The 21,093-nt window shown below is 34.5% G+C and overlaps 2 pseudogenes; both read right to left on the bottom strand.

Annotated features, from left to right (window-relative positions):
* Nucleotides 1–414: 414 nt before the first annotated feature.
* On the bottom strand, nucleotides 415–3,215 carry LOC149206121 (uncharacterized; annotated as a pseudogene).
* Nucleotides 3,216–3,600: 385 nt separating this feature from the next.
* Nucleotides 3,601–6,418, bottom strand: LOC149206120 (uncharacterized; annotated as a pseudogene).
* Nucleotides 6,419–21,093: the final 14,675 nt, after the last annotated feature.

The raw sequence follows: 21,093 nt of genomic DNA, 5'->3' as shown, positions 1-21,093 counted from the left end.
TTCAAAATATTTCGAAAGGAGATTCAATATATGGCATCAACTCTAAAAAAAAACCTATAAGAACCACCTGAATCTCTACCCATCTACTTTAACATGTGAACCTAAAACATACTTTAAAAACGCAAATCATGCATTACATAAAAATTTAGAAAATCATCAAAAAGTAGACATAGAAGGTTCATGTTTTGTGGCCTTAATTCTCTAGTATCCTTATCAAAATTCATAGTAACAGACTAATCTTACACTTGCACTAAAAGGAAATAAAGCAGTCTACTACTAATATTAATATAAATTCAGCAAACTAAATCACACTAGTATACAATGGCTAGAAAATTAAGACCGCGACTTCACCCAAACACTGAAACTAAGCTTCATCTTGTGACTTCCCCAATTTGTACAACATTTTAGAAGTTCTCAATGTCGAAATCCACCACACATAAAAAGAGGATATGAAGGATAGTCTATAGAGAGATGTCCATGACCCCCAAAGACATGGTAGTAAATTATCTTGAAATCATCAAACCCTCCACGTGGTGCCATAATTATAGGAGGGATTTGAACATGGGGGTAGTCTTGACAAGATGACCAGGTTCACCACAGCTATTGCAAACTGGACTATTCATACAATCTCGAGCCAAGTGGCAAGTCTAGCGACAATTATTGTAGGCCTTATCATCGAGACAATCTACCATAGTATGCCAAGGCAAATAGCACTTCTTGTGGAGTGATGATTTTGGAAGTCCTAGCTCATTGTGGAAATCAACTACAAGATGACCAGGCTTCTTGCAATTCCTGCATAATTGCTCTTTTGGACACTTCGATGCAATGTTCATTTCATGAGAAAAACAAAAAATAAAAAACAAATTAGGGCATCCATATGCATTTTCTTTCCATGTTGAAGCTTGTTTTCTTTCTACCCAATGAAAGCATGATCAAATAATATAGAATACCCTTAAACGCCACAATTGTTGCATACAGAAGCATTTGGACACTCTCGTGCGTAGCACCCTGTTCGCTTGCAGTTGTTACAAAGCTAAATAAGCCTGAGGGAGCGAAAATAAAATTACAGTTTCATTGTCCACCTTCTGAGCGAGTCCCATGATATCTTCTATAATCAATTAGTGCAACATCAATGGCTGCATGTCCCTTAAGGTCCCCATTTTTCCAAATACATGTTAACCCTTAATAAAATTCACTAGTTAATGAAAATTTCAAAAGCAAAATCATTCCAACTGTAACCAAGATATTTTCCAATGAGGATTTCTTAATAGTTTGGATCAAAACCTGAGTACTGAAAGAAAGCGCAAGTTTCATAACCTCTGTGGTCAAGATAGGCAAATGAAAATTTAAAAAACAATATGAGGGAATGAATATGACCTGTCAAAGCACATCCATGTTACTCTAAGAACCTGAATATGAAAGTATCTTCACGCTAAATTTTTGCACAACTACAGCTACAAGATGACCAGGATTCTTGCAATTACTGCATATTTTCTCTTTTGGACACTTTGATGCAATGTGCCTGTCATAAGAAAAACAAAAAATAAAAAAAAATTAGGGCATCCATATGCCTTTACTTTCCATGTTGAAGCTTGTTTTCTTTCTGCCCAATGAAGGCATAATCAAATAATATAGCATGCCCTGAAACGCCACAGTTGTTGCATATAGAAACATTTGTACACTCTCGTGCATAGTGCCCTGTTGACTTACAGTTGTTAGAAAGCTCAATAGGCCTAAAAGAGAAAAACATAAATTTTCAAAACCAAGTGAACTAAAAAATAGATAAATCCCACCTTGGTTTTTCCCCAAACCTAATATAGTATACAACATGTGTAACAAAGGTTCCCAATAAGATAAGTTATCTCCCAATTAAATGATGAATCCTCCAAGAGCATATGGAATATTGATACAAACGTACCCTGTCCAAGAAATTAGTGTCCAAGTTCAAAATTATACATCTTCAGATAGATGAAGGAAAAGACACGAATGGAAATATTTCAAATGTTTATTCCATCCATTCCAATGGCTGAGGGAAAATAGAAAGAAAATAAACTGAGAGGATCATCGTCCACCTTCTTGGCGGGCCTCGTGGCATCTTCTGCAATCAATTGGTGCAACATCAATGGATGCGTGTGCCTTAATGTCCCCATATTTCCAAATATATGTTAACCCTTTAACAAAACTCACTAGTTAATGAAAATTTCAAAAAAAAAAACACTCCAACCGTAACCAAGATCTTTTCCAACGAGGATTTCATAACAGTTCTAATCAAAACCCTGGCAAATTAGACAATGAGACCAGGCACTCAAATTTATAAACATTTCACCTAAGAGGATGACCATATGGTTTCCAATGAGAATATTGCCAAGACAAATAGCTTAAAGGAAGAATGAGATAAATTTATAGGAGAAAATAAACTTAGAGGATCATTGTCCACCTTCCGGGCGGGCCTCATGGTACCTTCTACAATCAATTGGTGCAACATCAATGGTCATGTGTTCCTTAAGGTCCCAAACTTTCTAAATATATGTTAACCCTTAAAAAAATTCACTAGTTACCGAAAATTTCAAAAACAAAACCACTCCAACCATAACCAAGATATTTTCCAACGAGGATTTCATAATAATTCTGATCAACAAAATTCACTAGTTAATGAAAATTTGAAACACAAAGAAGATCAATACAAATGTAATATTCAAAGATAAAACAACTAAACCACAGTACTTGCTAGTAGGGCTACTATTTGGCAGTGAAGGATATGCATTTGGTGGGGGCAAGATACAATCCTCTTCATTGAAGTATATTTTTTTATATGAAGGGGACTAACATAACTTTGAATTTCTATTTATATCATCTCCATTTTACCATCATTTAATGACAGTTATTACTTTTAGTTTGAAAAACTACATTGATCTAGAAGGAAGCATGTTTCCTTAATCATGCCAACTCACCCTTAATGCACATTGAACCATAATAGAATTCAAGTCACATTCATCCCTTGATCTTCTGATGATAAAATATTCAATGCCATTAAATCTCTTTATAACCATCTATAGACAGTCAAAATAGTTCAATTCAAGAGCATAAGCTAGAAACACGGTTTACTACATGAACAAACATCTTGATAACATTCAAAATATTTCAAAAGGAGATGCAATATATGGCACTGAATCTAGAAACAAAGACCTATGAGCACCATCTGAATCTCTACCCATATACTTTAACATGTGAACCTAAAACATAATTTAAAAATGAAAATCATGAATTCCATAAAAAATTAGAAAATATTCATAAATCAGACATAAAAGGTTCATGTTTTGTGGCCTTAATTCTCCAGCATCCTTATCAAAATTTAGAGTTTTGGTTGAAGCCAGAAGAAAACTTTCAAATAGTTTAATTTCCTGACATTTAGTAAGAGACTAGTCTGACACTTGCACTAAAAAGAAATAAAGTAATCTACTACTAATATTAATATAAATTCGGCAAACTAAATCATACTACTACAAAGTGGCTAGAAAATTAAGACCGCGACTACACCCGAAGATTGAAACTAATCTTCATCTTGTGACTTCCCCAATTTGTAGAGTAGTTTAGAAGTTCTCAATGTCGAAAGCCACCACGCATAAAAAGAGGATCTGAAGGACAGTCTATAGAGAGATGTCCACAACCCCCACAGACATGGCAGTAAATTATCTTGAAATCATCAAACCCTCCACATGGTGCCATAATTCTAGGAGGGTTTTGAACACGGGGAAAGTCCCTGACAAGAGGACTAGCTTCACCACAACTATTGTAAACCAGGCTATTCATACAATCTCAAGCCAAGTGGCCAGTATAGAGATAGTTAATTCAGGCCTTATCATTAGGACAATATGCCATAATATGCCCAGGCAAATAATACTTCTTGTGGACTGTTGTTTTTGGAAGTCCTAGCTCATTGCAACAATCAACTTCAAGATGACTAGGTTTCTTGCAATTCCTGCATAATTGTTATTTTGGACACTTCAATGCAATGTGTTTGTCATGAGAAAAAAAAATAGAAAAGAAATTAGGGCCTCCTTATGCCTTTTCTTTCCATGTTCAAGCTTGTTTTCTTTCTGCCCAATGAAAACATGATAAAATAATATACAATACCCTTAAATGCCATAGTGGTTGCATACAGAAGCATTTGGACACTCTTGTGCATCATGCCTTGTTTTATTGCAATTGTTACAAAGCTTAATAGGCCTGAAAGAGTGAAAATAAACTTAGAGGATCATTGTCCACCTTCTCGACGGGTCTCATGATATCTTCTCCAATCAATTGGCACAAAATAAGTGGTTGTGTGTGCCTTGAGGTCCCATCCTTCCAAATATATGTTAACCCTAATAGAATTCACTGGTTACTAAAAATTTCAAAAACAAAACCACTCCAACCGTAACAAAGATCTTTTCCAATGAGGATCTCGTAATACTTCTAATCAAAACCCGGGTACTGAAAGAAAGAGCAAGTTTCATAACCTCCGTGGTCAAGATAGGAAAATAAAAATTTAAAAAACAAAATGAGGGAAGGAATATGACCTCGCAAAGCACATCCATGTTAGTTTGAGTACCCGAATATGAAAGTATCTTCACCCTGAATTTTTGTACAGCAACAGCTACAAGATGACGAGGCTTCTTGCAATTCTTGCATAATTTCTCTTTTGGATACTTCGATGCGATGTCTCTGTTATGAGAAAAATAAAAAATAAAAAACAACGAGGATTTCATAATAGTTCTGATCAAAACCCTGGCAAATTAGACAATGAGCCCATCCACTCAAATTTATAAACAGATCACTAAGAGGATGATGATATGGTTTCCAATGAGAATATTGCCAAGACAAATAGCTTAATGGCAGAATGAGATAAATTTAGAGGATAAAATAAACTTAGGGGATCATTGTCCACCTTTCGAGTGGGTCTTATGGTATATTCTGCAATCAATTGGCGCAACATCAATGGATGCATGTGCCTTAAAGTCCCCATCTTTCCAAACATATGTTAACCCTTAAAAAAATCACTAAAATGAAAATTAAAAAAAAACCGCTCCAACCGTAACCAAGAACCTTTCCAATGATGATTTCATAATAGGTCTAATCAACAAAATTCACTAGTTAATGAAAATTTCAAAAACAAAACCTCTCCAACCATAACCAAGATATTTTTCAATGAGGATTTCATAATAGTTTTGATCAAAACAAGGGTACTGAAATAAATCGCAAGTTTCATACCCTCTATGGTGAAGATAGGCAAATGAAAATTTAAAAAACAAAATGAGTGCAGGAATATGACCTCGCAAAGCACATCCATGTTAGTCTGAGAACCCAAATCTGAAAGTATCTTCACCCTAAATTTTTGCACAGCATTTCCTCCATCCTTCGTTTCAGCCTTTGGAACAGCCTTCATGATCTTTGTCAAATTCCCATAATCATCAAACGATGAGAGGGGTTTTGATGGGCACCTATCCCTAAATTTGTAACTGTGCCACAGGCACCATATGGCTTGGTTTGTCAGCTGTCATAGCCATAAACTTCAACGCTAAAACTGCCATCATCAAATCAAAATCATTCATGTCATAACTTGAATATTTTCCAATGGGGGTTTCATGATATTTCTGATCAAAACCAGTGTACTGAAAGGAATCATGGCTTTCATACCCTTTGTGGTCCTCTATGGTCGGGATATGTGAACCCCTGGTGATACGCAGGGTTTTGGGTAGCAAAAGCGGAGTGGTAAACAGGGATGGTGTTGGATAGTGGAAGGGGAGAGGTAAACAAGGACATTGGTGTTACTAGTGTAGAATATTTGTACCAAGAGGACCGAACATTTGCACCAAGAGGACTGGGGGAATTACCATTGATTGGAGTGGGAAAGTTAAATAGGCGTAAATGAAAGAGTTGATAACAGAAAAATGATGGATCCAACAGTGTAAACAAATGTAATCGTCTCACATCAAATCAAACGAACCACAACATAACAACAAAAACATTAGGGAAGTTCATCCGAGAGGGAATGCCTTACAACGTAATAAAAATGTAAAAAAATAAACTTATAAATTCTTATATTTATATCTTAAACCTAAACCTAAGAAAGTTAAACTTTAAAAATTTTTAATAAAATTAAACATATTATATTATATTATATTATATTATATTATATTATATTATATTAGAAAATAAATCTAAAAACTTTAAAACTAAAAACATTATATTATATATAAACGAAAAAAACTTTTCATATATTATAAACCTAAACACACTATATTATAAAACTAAAAGATTTATATATTATATATAACATATCATTATTAATAATAAATAATAACAACATTTTATAATAATAATAATAATTTTATTACCATGGTAACGTATTAACCATTATCCCGGATCCGGGTGGCATAACCGCTTCCACAGTTATCCATGCCAGCAGTTAATGCCCAGTACTGCCAGCTGCAGAGCAGCGTGGCCTCCCGGGACGTTAACTCATGCGAGCAGAGGAAATGTTTTAATGTGCGATCGGGAAGCGGATTTGCATTAATGCTCTGCGTGGATCGACGCAAAATTCCTCCGGTTATAATCATGACGCTCCATTGCTTTCTCACCAAGCTTGGTGCTCAGTTGCGCGATAATGGATTCTGGTCTGAGGATGCTGTGGGTGTGGGTTTAAACTTCGTTCTCGACCACGAGCTCCACGCCATTTATCTCCAGGGTAATCTCTCACCTGTTCTGAATTCCTGCTTTCTGTTGTTTTCCGCAAGTTCTGTGGATGTTCATAAACTCTGTAATACTGTGGCTATTCACAAGCTCTGTCAGTCTGTGGTGTCGGTCGTAAGCTATATTGGGCATTCCTTTTGCCTCATTCGCCCCCGGCTTGTTGGTCATCCCGTCCACCGCCCTTCTCTGTTCAATCCCCTGTCCATCACCATGGTTCGCTCGGGTAAGAGGCATTGTCCTGAGGGGCGTCGTAACAATAGCCTGCATCCTCCCGCTGGGTTCGCCATGGAAACGGCGCCGGAACCTCTTAATCCCTCTCCCGTCCATGAAGCTGGACCCTCTACCGGTTCTGGTCGTAAACCTCTGCCGAATAGCGCTTTCCAAACAACGCATTTTAAGTTCCAAAGTAATTTGCATCGCCCCTTGGTCACTGCCCACATCACTCTCATTCTCTCGGAAGAGGAAAATCTTGTCACCCCCCTGGCCTGCATTGCCCCTAATCCCTCTCCAAACAGTGAGAATTCTTCGGACAAAGACAGTATGGAGATCTGGGAAAAAGAGAAAGTTGAACAGGAAGCTGGTCTCAACAGTCTTCCTCCCCTGGAAGATACAGGACCGAATGCAGAGGACAGGATCCATGGCGAAGCTGATCATACCATCGCCATCCCTGACGATGATTTAAGCGGCAATGAAGGTTTGCAGACAGGTGACATTGGTCGGGATGAGAAGAAGGACAGCGGCCCAGCTCAGGAGAAGTAGTGCCGCTTGGGACTGTCTCTTTTTGTCTCGGTTTCCGCTTCAGGCGCATGGTCAGGTCTCTTTGTTGTTTTTCCTACTGTTTTTGGCTCCCAGTTGGACTCCTGGTAACACTTATATGCTGGGTTGCATTAGTTTTGTCTTTCTATGCCGGCTTAGCTCTTCTCCTCGGCAACAGTGGTCCTTCTCTATGTCTGATTTCTGGTTTCTTGCACTTTGTAACTGGTCTCCCCAGCTAATGGATGTAATGGGGCAGTTCTGTTCTGTCGGGTGCGGCCACGCCTCGACAATATGTAAAAATATTTTGTTTTCCAATTAATAGAAGTTAGTATTTGCAGAAAAAAAAAAAAACGTATTAACCATTACGTGATTATTACAAACTTATAATACTATTATTATATTGTTACTAAACTTAAATTTAATATTATTAACAGAACATTATTGTAATTGGTAACAATATTATAATTATTATTAGTAATATTATTATTAATTTTATAAAGTTTTTTAATGAAACATATTAATAATAATTAATATTAGTTTTATATAATTGTTATTAATATTGTATAACACTTAATATTATTTGAGATTAGAATTAATATTAAAATATTATTGATAATAATAAATAATAATATTAATATTATTAACCATTATTATAGTACAATAATTTAATATTATTATATTACTATTAAACTTAATAGTAAAACTTAATATTTAAACCCAAAATATATTAAAATTATAAAATCTATTTATGTCGTTAGGCATGGATATTTCAATTAAGGGTGGACGAGGGGTTGAGAATTATTTTTTTAATCGATCGGTGGGATTGATGCAGCATCGAATATGCTTGGTATGTACTTCGTCTAAATCGTTGATCAACAAGCGTGGTATTTTGGAGCCCAAAGGATTGGATTTGAAATTAAACTGAAAGTGAAATGTCCATAAAAGAAATCCTGATGGTTTAAAGGTGGTGACATGGTGTCTTCTTACGCTTGCGCGTACCATATATATAAATAAAAATTTATTAATTAAATAAGAAATCAAATAATATGAGAACAGTTTTTATATTAACTATAATAAAGATAATAACAATTAAAAATAATGACGATTAAAGATGATAACAATTGAATTAATATAGTAACAATTCAATTAACGGTAATAACGATTAATAAAATAAAAATTAATATAATGGCCAATAAAGATAATAATAGTTTAATTCAATTAAAGATAATATCAATTGAATGAATAAAATAAGAATTTGATTAGATATAACAACGATGTTTATAATAATGATTAGTAGAATAACAATTCAATTAATAAAATGTGAATTCATAGATAAAATTAAAAGAAAAAATGTTTTGAGGTTAAAAGATAGTTGAAAAATTATATTATGGGTGACATGGTTAATAGGGTAAAGTTGGTTAGTTAAAGATTATGAAAGTGGTCTAATCACTCTTTGTCCTCATAATGTGGTGAAAGAGTAAATGTGAATAACCGAAGCAACAAAATGGTGCATTTATGTTGTTGGGGGTTGTGGTTGATTCTTGGGTGCATTATATTTCATTTCCCATATGATTCTATATGATTTGTAATGTGGTAGAAGTAAAGTAAGTCTGAAACATGGTGATAGCAATTTCATGATATTATACTTGGGTGCTATCATGGTACGATTGCATGTTTTTCGATCTTTGCAAGCTATGGTGCTTTTGGATGTGAGGTCAACCATAATTGGATTAATGTTGTGGATGTTGTGTTTCTCGGTTCTTTGTCTATAGTTTTCCTATGTAGTGTTGGGATTTTTTGGCATTTGTTTCTTGGATTAGATCGACTCAATCTGCTAGATTGCCTGGGTTTGTGTCATAAAAAGAGTAACAGTGATGAGGGTTTACATTTAAAGTTTTAATTTTGAAGTTTCAATCTTTATTTGGAATTACTAAATAACAATATCATTTGAGCAAATTTCAATTGTTTTTGACATTTTCTTTAGAACAGAACTTCAAGTAAATACTATAGTGATATAGAGCTAAGAAATTGTTTAGAACATGTAAAATAGTTGAGGGTAGTGCCCTTTTCTTTTGTTCTAGAAGGGTAGAAATAAAGTGAAGGGAGGCAAATGAAAAAGTGTTAGAACTACATAGTGAAAAAGCAGTGATTCAGATGTTAGAATAAGGGTAGAATTATGAAGTCACTAAAAACATAGTTTCCTTCATTATGATTCAATATCAACCGTATCAATTTAAGGGAAACACAATGTTAACAGTTAAGTGTGTGTGTGAAAAGATTAAAAGAATATAATGGATAGACAAACCGATTGTATGTTATAAAGAATGTCGATACACACTATTGATGCATAAATATAAGCTCCATAACGGAGAAAGTAACGTGTTTCTGGGTGATTGAAAGAGAACGAGAATTATGTAAAATAAAATAAAAAGCTCCATTACCAAATCACTGTGAAGGGAAACAAAGAAAAATGAAAGCTATTAGGTAGGAACTTGAAGCTAATCCATTTACAATTGAGAATAACAATAAGTTTTTAAGGGTTTCAAAAGTAGAATTAACCAATGACTGGAAACCATGCCAGAAATATCATCATATCCACATAGCTTAGAAGTGGAAAATATGGAAATCATAGAGTGGAGGGTTTACAAAATATACATACAAAAAACCGAAGAAAAAAATATATTACAAACACTAGGTATACGGCCAACAGCAAAAATTTGATTCTAAAGAGTTCTTAATCATAATCGAAGAACAACTTCTAACCATCCTAGAAACCTGATTTGTAACCCTATGACTTCAAAATGAGAACAATAAAAACCCCAAAATCTAGGGCTTATAAAATAAACATTAGCAAGTGCATCTATGAAATAACTTATAGGTAAGAAGACAACCCTTTTTGTACATAGTGAGACCCAAATACACAAATATGTGTATAACCCTATGAATTCTAAATGACAAGCATAGAAACCCCAAGGTCTAGGGTTTATAAAATAAACATTTACAAAAGCATCCATGCAATAACTTATAAGAGAGAATAAAACCCTTTTTATACATAGTGCTACCCAAATAAAAAAATAATTGTATTGAAATGGTAAGTGTCAACCATGCTAGAATCCTTATTGTAACCGTGTAAGGTGTGGGGTTTATAAAATAAACATTCACAAAAGCATCAATCCAATAACTTATAAGGAAAAACAAAACCCTTTTTGCACATAGTGCTACCCAAATATAAGAAGATATTTATTATAATAGTAACTTTTAAAATTCAGTTAAACCTTCATTGATGGGATATATTTGTTGTAAGAATAAAACTAAGAAAAACTGAGATCCATAAGCAAGACATCACTATTAGGCTACACTTATTAGTGTCCTGACTTTGCATAAGATTTCCACTCAAAACTATATAACATAGACTTCAAACATCATAGACAGTCCTCGATGAAATAAAGTGGCTAATGATAAAACCTAGACTTCAAACATTATAGAGATTCATCGACGAAATAGAGTAGTTGGCGAGGGAACCTAATAAAATTTAAAGCCATATGCAAACTAAATTAGGAAGCGACAACAACTTCAAAGAATTCCGGAAACCAAAGATTCCCAAATTATTAAGGGAACAAACCATAACCTGTATGTATGCCAATCATTCTATATTTAACATCAGGATTTAAGGGTTGGAAATCAAAGAAAGTAATGACTGAGGAATCCCCTCTCCTAAAAGTCAATGCTTTGCTAATCTGGAGAACGTCTCACCTAAACAGGAGAGCTAAGAATCAAACCCTAGCATCAATGTCATAGAATCACTAGAACGGAAAGAAATAATATTACACATACCTAAAGGGCCATAATATTGAGACCCACTGGTCGAAATGACGATGGTCCATGCCAGTCTGGACATAGATGTTGAGGAAAACAGTACAGTGGAAAAGAATAAATCATATTTGGAAACCAAATGTATTAAGAGAAAAATAAAGGCCTGCACCTTTATTATGCCTTCGTAAGGCCAACTTAAGACATCACCAAGGGAGAGAAAACTTATCATAGTTCTATAGCCTCTCGGGCAATGATGAGAATGCAAGTGAAAGGCGACAAGGGACAAGATGGGGGAGGTAGTTGCCCCTTAATCATCCAATTGTTAGAATTGTCGTTCGATCAAACCCCATGGATGGAACGATGGATAATCCAATAGGTTTACCAACTAGAAGATTTATATGTAAAGTAGTGTGAGAAATTTGTGCCCTTTCAGAGAGTTGCACTATCGTCAGGGTTCACACGTTGTTTTACTAATAACTCATATGACCACGAGAGAGTCGACAATAGGAGTGAAAATAAACTTATATACATACATGTGATATATCATAAGAGATGAGAATAGTTGAATAATCTAAGAACTAATACCTGTAGCGATTTAAACACACTCAACCATAACCATATACATATATTGAATGTGAGCAGGTCAAACTAATAAACAAAGGTAACAAACATTAATAATGCCTCCAATTTTAATCAATCATATGTCTATTAGGTCGAATTGAAGTATTGCGATGCCTAGTGAAACTTGATTAATATTGGGTAAACATAAATATTACAAAATTAAAAAAAAAATAAAAAATTACAAAAGTATTGTGATGCCTAGTGAAACTTGATTAATATTAGGTAAACATAAATATTACAAAATTAAAAAAAAAAAATTACAAACGCTAGGTTTACAACTGATAATAACAAATTGATTTTACCCAGTTCATTACCAGAATTATTTAGAACCAGCGTGATAAAAATATCAACGTGACCATATGGCTTAGTAGTGGATATAATTAAAACACTAGGGTCAAGGGTTCATAAAATAAGATTTCACAAAGTAACAAAAAAAACCCTTTTTGCACACAGTGCTACCTAAATATGAGAAAATTTGTATTAAAATGGTAGCTATTTAAATCCATTTAAAATTTCCTTGATGGGAAATATTTATAACAATAAAACTAACAATAAATGGTAATTATAATGAGGTCATGGCTATTAGGCTTCACATAACAATTTCCTAACTCTACCGGATATTTCTTCTCAAACCTTTAAAACGTAAACTTCAACGATTATTTACACTGCTCGACTAAATAAAGCGATTGAAGACAAAATATGGTGAAAGCGCAACCCAGGTCAAAAGTGAACTAGCTAATATGTTGTTAAAGAACAATATTACCTTGGAGCTCTTTTATGTATGTTTTTAAGGAGTAATATTATCTTGTTGGAATCTACTAAGACTAACATGAGATGGACAGCATTGTGGTAGAAAAGGAACCATGCAGTTTCAAAGTTCACATATTTCTTTCACACCTTGCACACCGAGATGGGTATTATGGACTTTGAATGACATATGGTTCTCAAGAATCATGGTTTTTTTCACAGATACATTGAGACATAAATGGAGTTCCTAGGCATCTTGTTTCATAGCTCGTCACAACAATATGATGGTAAAATCAAGAAAAAAATTAAAGATAAGAAGTGAGTGTTTGGATATCTCAATCATTTACAATAGAAGTGGTGCAAGAGCATCCCGAAATTTCTAAAAGAATGATATAGCTAAGGTGGAACACCATAGGAAAAGCCATCAAAACTATCAATAAATAATGGCACTAGGAAGACACAGAAAGAAATTGGAAAGTGTTTTGAGTTCCATAAGAGCCCAACTCATAACACACATCAATGTCATGCAAACTAGTGAGTCGTGGCCAAGTCAAAAGCTTCAGTGTTAGACATAGGTTGTAATTCTGAACAAAAACTAGGCAAGGGGAAAAATTTTATTGATTCAGAACCTAGTGCCACCATTTCCATCACCAAGATCCAGCAATATGAGCCCAAAGATCCATAGGAATGTGAGCATCTCTTTCGTTGAAAAATGTGGGTAAAGGGTGCTCCACTATGTTTCATTATCGATAACAACAGTGAAAAGGGCCTCATATTAACGGAGATCATTAATAGGTTAGGTCTCCCAATGACACCACACTCGCCACCATCCACCATCAGGTGGCTCCACCAAGGGAAATCTCATTGCGTCAAACAACAATGTCACCTAACCTACATCATCAAGCCTATCATCTATGAGGTATTCCGTGATGTTTCTCCCCTTGAAGTTTTTGATGTTTTGTTAGGGAAGCCATACTTGTGTATGAGTCCAAACCTCATATTATTATTATTACTTTGGGCAGAAAACTATACAAGGTACCATAAGTAGCCCCTCATAATGTCTTTTCTTTTAACTCTGCAAAGGAATGTAGTAATATCATCTCTTAGACTAGGAAATTTTTCTACCTCCTAACTTGATCTGAATGTAAGGGGAAGATTGTGGCCACACTTATGTTCCCCACGTAGGGATCCTCCATTAAGCATATCAATGTATATAAGATCATGGAAGAATATAATGATATATTCTCCTCACCCACTAGGGTACCCGTCCACTTTCACATCACGTATTCAATCAATTTGACCCCTGGTGCACATCTACCCAATGGGCTAATATAAAATCACTCTCTTCTAGAAAATGAGGAAATAAAGAAATAGATCTAACATTTTTCCAACGAAGGGCACATTCAACCAATATCCCCACCTTTTGTAATCCCTATTGTATTCATGTAAAAGAAATATGGGACATGGAGACTTTGCATTAATTATCTAGCCTTGGATAAAGTTAAATTAAGAACCTATATCAAATTCCCATAATTGATGACATACATGACTGGATCAAGGTAGAAAAGTACCTACGTAATATTTATCCAAAGTCTCACTACTAGAACCAAATCCCAATAGAACCCATTGTTGTGTGGAGGACTACTTTCAAGTCTAAGGAGGGTCTTCTTGAATGGTTGTTAATGCCCTGTGGGTTGACAAATTCCCTAGAAAATTTCATGAGGATGATGGATGATAATTTATGCCCTTCCACCAATTCTTTTCTAGTTATATATCTCGATGATATCCACATTTTCAACAAGAGTTGGAAAAAATACTTACATCATATTTAGCATGTCCTTCACACTCTCCAATAACACAAGCTATGTGCTAACTTGGAGGAATTATCGTTTGGCATGGAAGAGCTCTAATACATAGGCTACATTATTTATAAGAAAGGTGTGCATGTGGATTCATCCATGTTCCAACTTATTTGGGATTGGTTGGCCCCGATGACTGTGATAGATCTTTACAACCTCTTGGGCCTCACTAACTTCCACCAAAGAATCATGTTGGGGTTCTCTTATATCACGTGGACATTAAGTCAAGTGACCAAGGGTGGATCAAATGATAAGCCTTTTGGGTCTAAGTCATGAAAACAACATTTTAAGAACTTAAATAATGTCTTTTCTTTGTACGAGTTGTTACATTGTCAAGACTACAACAAACACTTGAGATTGAGAATGAGGCATCCGAATATGCTATTAGTGTAGTCCTCATTCAACAAGGACATATGGTGGAGAAAAATATTGAAACACTCTTTGATACTGTCTACAGATACCCCACCTATGATATGGAAATGTATTCCCTCGTCGAGGCCTGCAAGAAATGGATTCATTATTTTCTCAGGAATTAGATGATAATCCACATGAATCATGAGCATCTTCATTTTATACAGACATAAGGGATATTAGAGAATGAATGCCATAAAAAATGGTCCACATCCCTACAACAATTCCATTTGAACATCAAATATAAGAAGGGTAGCACCAATTATGTCGCAAACTCCCTAAACCACTCATTGATTATGGAATTGACCACAATTATCAACTCTTGTGTGTATGTGACATCCAGATGGCCACAGATATACAAAATTGACTCAAAATCTATTTCCAACTATCATATGTTGATGAACATCAAACTAGTTCTAGAATTTCACCTCTAGAATGGATTATTACACTACCTAGGAAATCTTTGCATTCCTCCAAGCGAGAATGCTAAGTTGATCTACGAGGCACATGATAGTTTGTTTACATGGAAATTTTGTGTGGGGAATATAGTGTTAGTAGTGAATAGTTATTTTTAGTAGTGAAAACATCAATAGGATGTCCGCAAGTATATCAGATTGTGCACTACCTGTGTCATTTGCTAACCATCTATTAAGAAGAAAGGAATGTACACCCATTTACCTACTCTTAACTAGTATTGGGAATCCATCTCGATGGACTGTACCTTTATCCTTTCTTATATCAAGCAAGGTAATGACTATGTGTTTGTCTCATTAGTATATTTCCTAAGATGGCCATTTTGGTTATCTGCAAGAAGAGTATCATAACATAATCCACTACCAAGATATTCATTGAATGAGTGTCAATACATTTTTGGGTCTCATAAACCATCACATGATATCAAGGTAGAAGGTTCATAAGTGAATTTTGGTTGATCCTCTAACAATTGTTGGACAAAAAGCTTACCAAGTCAAATACCTTCCATCCCTAGACTAATGGCCAGACAAACGTCGTCAACAGGATGACCATGCACATTTTATGCATGTACAACTCTAAGCATCCAAAACCATGGCATGAGAGTCTCCCCTATGTTTAACATATCTACAACTCAACTCTCCATATCTCAACTAGCCATATCCCCTTTTAGGTGGGCCTGGGATCTCAATTACTGTGTCATGTTGATGTCGCATTGTCCCTTACAGCTACATAGGAAAAATATCCACATGTTAGATCTAAAGGCAAAAAAGTTACCAATTTTATTGAAGGAATTCAACATATTTTATAGTGGTCCCATGATATATTACACAAATTCAATAATAAGTACATACAACGTCATTATTAGCATCAGGTGCCACACAAGTTTCTAGTGGGAGACAAGGATTCATTACAACTATAGATGGAATTCCTTGTAGGTTCCCATCAGAAGCTTCATCCAAGGCAATAGGTACCTCACCATCACCAAGGCTATCAGTAACAGTTCTTTTGAGCTATGTATCCCCCCATTCCTTTTCCTACAACCAATGTTCAATGTGGACTCCCTTCATTCATACATCCACAATTATTAGACACATTAGAATTCACAAAGCAGCTAAAACCAATAGGGATCAACCTTAATTTAACTCAATAGGCCATAACTAATGACATCATGGATACATTTGTTAAGAACACTCACCAATAAAGGATACAACTATATCAGGTTACCAAAGCATAGAAAATTATACAAAAAGGCAAGTGGTCCACTAGGGACTTAATTTAGCAAAAGTTTCCCCATCTCATGAAGGAAATCAATGCAAAGGGTACATTTCTTCCTTAGTGGGGAGAGTTGATCCATGTGGATAGTCATGGCCACCCATCTATTCCACTAGCTCAAAGAAAAAAATTGTTATTCTAGAAACGTTTTATTTTTTGTACTTTTCAAGTCCTAAACTTCTATAACGTTTTTGAGGCCCTAAATAGCTTGTTTGGGAAGCACTTTGTTAGAAGTCATTAGCCATAATGACTAATTTCAATAGTTCAGACTTGTTCCCATCAAATATACCTTTCTAATTGGATATTCTATGTTCTGCACAGAGATAGTATGCCAAAGTTATGACCGCAAGAATTTAATGCTCGAACCTACCCCATTTGGGTCTATATTCATTCGGCACTTTGAATCCTAGGGTTATGGTTTTGGATGGTTAGGTTTCCTCATTACTTCATTGTTATGAAAATGCCTTTGAGACTCATTATAACATGGCTTAGGAAGGTGTGTAGGCTTCTAATATCTTCTCATAGATGTGCTCCCACCATCTGAGCTAGTTTTCTTTAATTATGCTTATATAGTTTCAATACTTTTTCCATTTATTAAGTGAAGTCAAGTTTCACTATATATCTATTTTTTTTCTTGAAATATATATTTCATTTCATTCTCTCGATATATTTGTATCATGAGTCATGAAAATTTATATTCTAAAAAATATTTAAAAGGTCGATATGACCAAATTAGGATGTGAGAGGGTGATGAATGGAAAGCGATGTTTAAAACACATGTTGGGTTATATGAGTGGATTTTATGGCTTTTGGTTTTACCAATGTGCCTAGTACATTATTGAGACACATTAATGAAGTCCTTAAGGATTTTATTGGAATGTTTGTCATTGTATATTTGGATGTCATTATTGTGTTTAGTAAAAAAAGGGAAGAACATTTGATGTTTTAAAAGTTGATGTTGAAAAGGTTGTAGTAGGAGAAAATATTAATAAATAAATAAATAATCATTTATGAAAATAGATCTAAATTACTTGATTTTTATAATCTCTTTAGAAGGACTGAAAATGGACCCAAAAAATGAATGGTCTACCCTAAGGAATATTCAGGAGGTAAGAAGTTTTTATAGGTTGGCTAGATTTTATAGGAAGTTGATTAGAAATTTTAGCAAAAATTGTGCACCTATAGTTGAAACCATTAAAAAGCAACAAAAACCATTTCAATGGACTACTTCTTGATAAATAGTTTCAACTATTGAAATAGAAGATAGAAAAGTAACCAACCTAATTTTGAAAAACATTTCCAAGTCCAGTGTCATGTAAGCAACAACTCCCAATGGTATTATAATTAGTGAAGCGAGTATACATGTTTCTTATTAATAAAGATTGTGAATGAAATCAAACCAAATTATTCCACATATGACAAAGAATTTTATGTAGCGATGAAAGCCTTGAAGAAATGGAGCCATTATCTCATGCCTAGATAGTTTATTTTGTACACTAACAATCATGCCTTGTTGTTTATGAATAGGCAAGAGAAGCTATATGAAAACCATTCCATGTGGGTTGAATTCATCAAAATTTTTGCTTTCACTCTTAAACATATAAGTGGGAATGCTAACAATATTGCAAACGCTTTGAGTAGGAGATGCTTAGTTTTGCATGAATTCCATGTAGGCACTTTGGGATTTGAATATCTCAACTAAATGTAAAAGGAGGAACCAAAATTTAGAAATGATTCTGAAGCATATGAGAACCCATCATTCAAAATATAACTACTTAGATTAAATATATGATTCAATAGGGAATATTGTTCAAGGGCGTCCAATTGTGCATCCAAGAGGGCTCAATGAGAGACAATTTACTTAAAGAAAAACATCACAGAGGACTTGCTCGCCACTTTGGCCATGATGAAGCATATTCACAACTGAGTTATTTTTATTATTGGCTAGGTATGAGGAATAATGTGAGTAAATTTGTGGGAAAATGTAAAAAAATTCAATACATTGAGGGAAAACAATAGTTTGTTGGGTTATATCAACCATTGACCTTTACAAACAACCCCTGTGAAAACATTAATATCAATTTTGTTCTAGGTTTGCCTATAATTCAGAGGAAAAATGACTCAATTTTTTTAATTGTGGACAAGTTCTCAAGAATGAAAAACTTTATACCTTTTCCAAAAATAAGTGATGCCAAAAACATTGTAAATTTACTTTTCATATGAATTGTGAAACTACATGGTCTACTTAGGAGCATAGTCTCAGACTAAGACATAAAATTTGTTGGGTACTTTTGGAGGAATTCGTGGAAGAAGCTTGAGAAAAAACTTGCATATCTCGTAGACCATAATCCTCAAACATAATGGTAGCATGAGGTGGTTAATAATAGCTTGGAAAATTTACTAAGATGTTTGGCCGTTGAGCCCAATAAACAGTGGTATCGGGTTCTCCCATAAAATGAGTTCAATTACAATTATTCTCCTACAGGAGCATAGAATGATTCCATTTTAAATTTTGTATGGTATGCAAACAAGAGGCATATCCGATCTTAGAAACATGGTAAAAGAGGAAAGTAAAATTATCGATCTAGAGGAATTTGGTACGACCATGCAAATGATATATGAATAAGTTAAAGGATAGTTACTAGAAACCAAACATAAATAAAAGATAAGATAAGAACTCAAGAAAGGGAAGTGAATTTAGAACTTTGGAATATAATGTTACCTCATCTAAGGAAGGGGATATTTCCACAAAATGATTACAAAAAATTGAACCTGAAGAAAATAGGACCTTGCAAAATTTTGAGTAAGTTTTCAACAGATGCATATGAAATTGAATTACTCCCTAATATGGGAATTTCTCCTATATTTGATGTGGCATATTTATATGCCTATAGAGTACCTAAAGACAGGGACAAGGGTAAGGAAGATAAGATTCAATGGAAGAACCAATTTTTTACACCTCAAAAGCTATAGTTGGAAAAGACCCTTGATCAAATCATTTCCAGGAGAGCTAGGAAGAAGGACTACTACGAGTATTTAGTTAATTGGAAGGGCCTTGTGGCTCAAGATGTAGTTTAGATGAATGTCATAGATATCCACAACAATGGCAAAATGAATTCATACCTCATGGATGGGATTCCATGATTTTTTTTGTTTTGAAGGAGTTTGATGAAGGAGCATCCTCAACATGTACCTTTTGATATTTTATTTTTCCCCATGAGGGAAAAAGCCCTTAGATATTTACTACCAAGTATATGTTTCATTACTATGCATATGTCTCCCTTATGGGACAAATACGCCTATATATGTTTTATATTATTCTTACGCGTCCATTCTTTGGGACAAATATAATTAGTCTCTTAGGGGGTTCTAGAATGAAGTCTAGATGTAGTTTCAAGATATGAACTACTAGCAAGTGCCCTCCCCTTTTTTCTATTATATATTTATCCCCATTTTTGTAATAAAAATACATGTAACCCATAGTTCTCATGCACACACAAGTGAGAGAAGGTATAAAGTTCTTCACAGGTCTCAACTCAACATCTATAATATCATTGATAATCTCCTAGTATTATTTCCATTGTCAAGAACTATGTATTAATCTTTGGATCTAAAATATATTTTGCGTTTGGGGTTGTTTAAATTAATAGATTAAGTTTGGATTGGAGTGCTAGTTCCATTGGTTAGTCTCTCATTGATTCAAAGGTATGCATAATAATTTTTATATGTTCTAGGAGAAAAGGAAAGTTCTAAGTTGTAGGCACGGGACATATTTGAGTTCTACAGTGAATCTTTTCATTAAAAAAATTTTGGAAATTTTCAGTTATGATGTCTATTAACGAGTGAAGCCTATCATCCAGTCAATTTTGGAACATGTAGAAGGGACTAGAATCTAGCCCCCTAGACCCCTAGAATAGTGTGAGACCTAGTGAGGTGAGGATTTGGAATCCAACTCTTCATTAAAGGTAAAAATCCACAAAATCCCTAAAAAATGAGAGCGAGCAGACATCTTGATTTAAAGGAGGTCTAATATTGTAATAAAACTGTTGTTGCTCAATTCATCTAGACCCCAAAAACTTCCAAACAACTCCCATTATGAAACCCCTAAGGAGAGTAGAGGCTAAGGAACATAAGTAATATTATATTAAGTTTTTTTTTTTAAACGGAAGATCAAGGCCCCATGCATCCATCCTTTAGGGCATTCAAGTTATAAACCCTAAAAATATATTTTGTTCAAAAGTCATCTTGGAACCTAATACAATTGGGCCTTGAGAAGAGTTGTGATGTCTAAATCATCTCAAACCATGGATATAAGGGCAAAGGTGAATTTTAGTGATTATTGAATATGATGGTAAAATGAGAAATATAAGTATATCAGCCTAAGCACCTTTGGTGTTAAGCCCTCAGT

Source organism: Pinus tabuliformis, chromosome 1_2 (genome assembly GCF_031772625.1).
Source record: "Pinus tabuliformis cultivar Carrire ecotype Pingquan chromosome 1_2, CPIR1, whole genome shotgun sequence".
Lineage (NCBI taxonomy): Eukaryota > Viridiplantae > Streptophyta > Pinopsida > Pinales > Pinaceae > Pinus > Pinus tabuliformis.
Note: the sequence above shows the minus strand (reverse complement) of the source record. Positions and strands in the feature narration are given on the sequence as shown.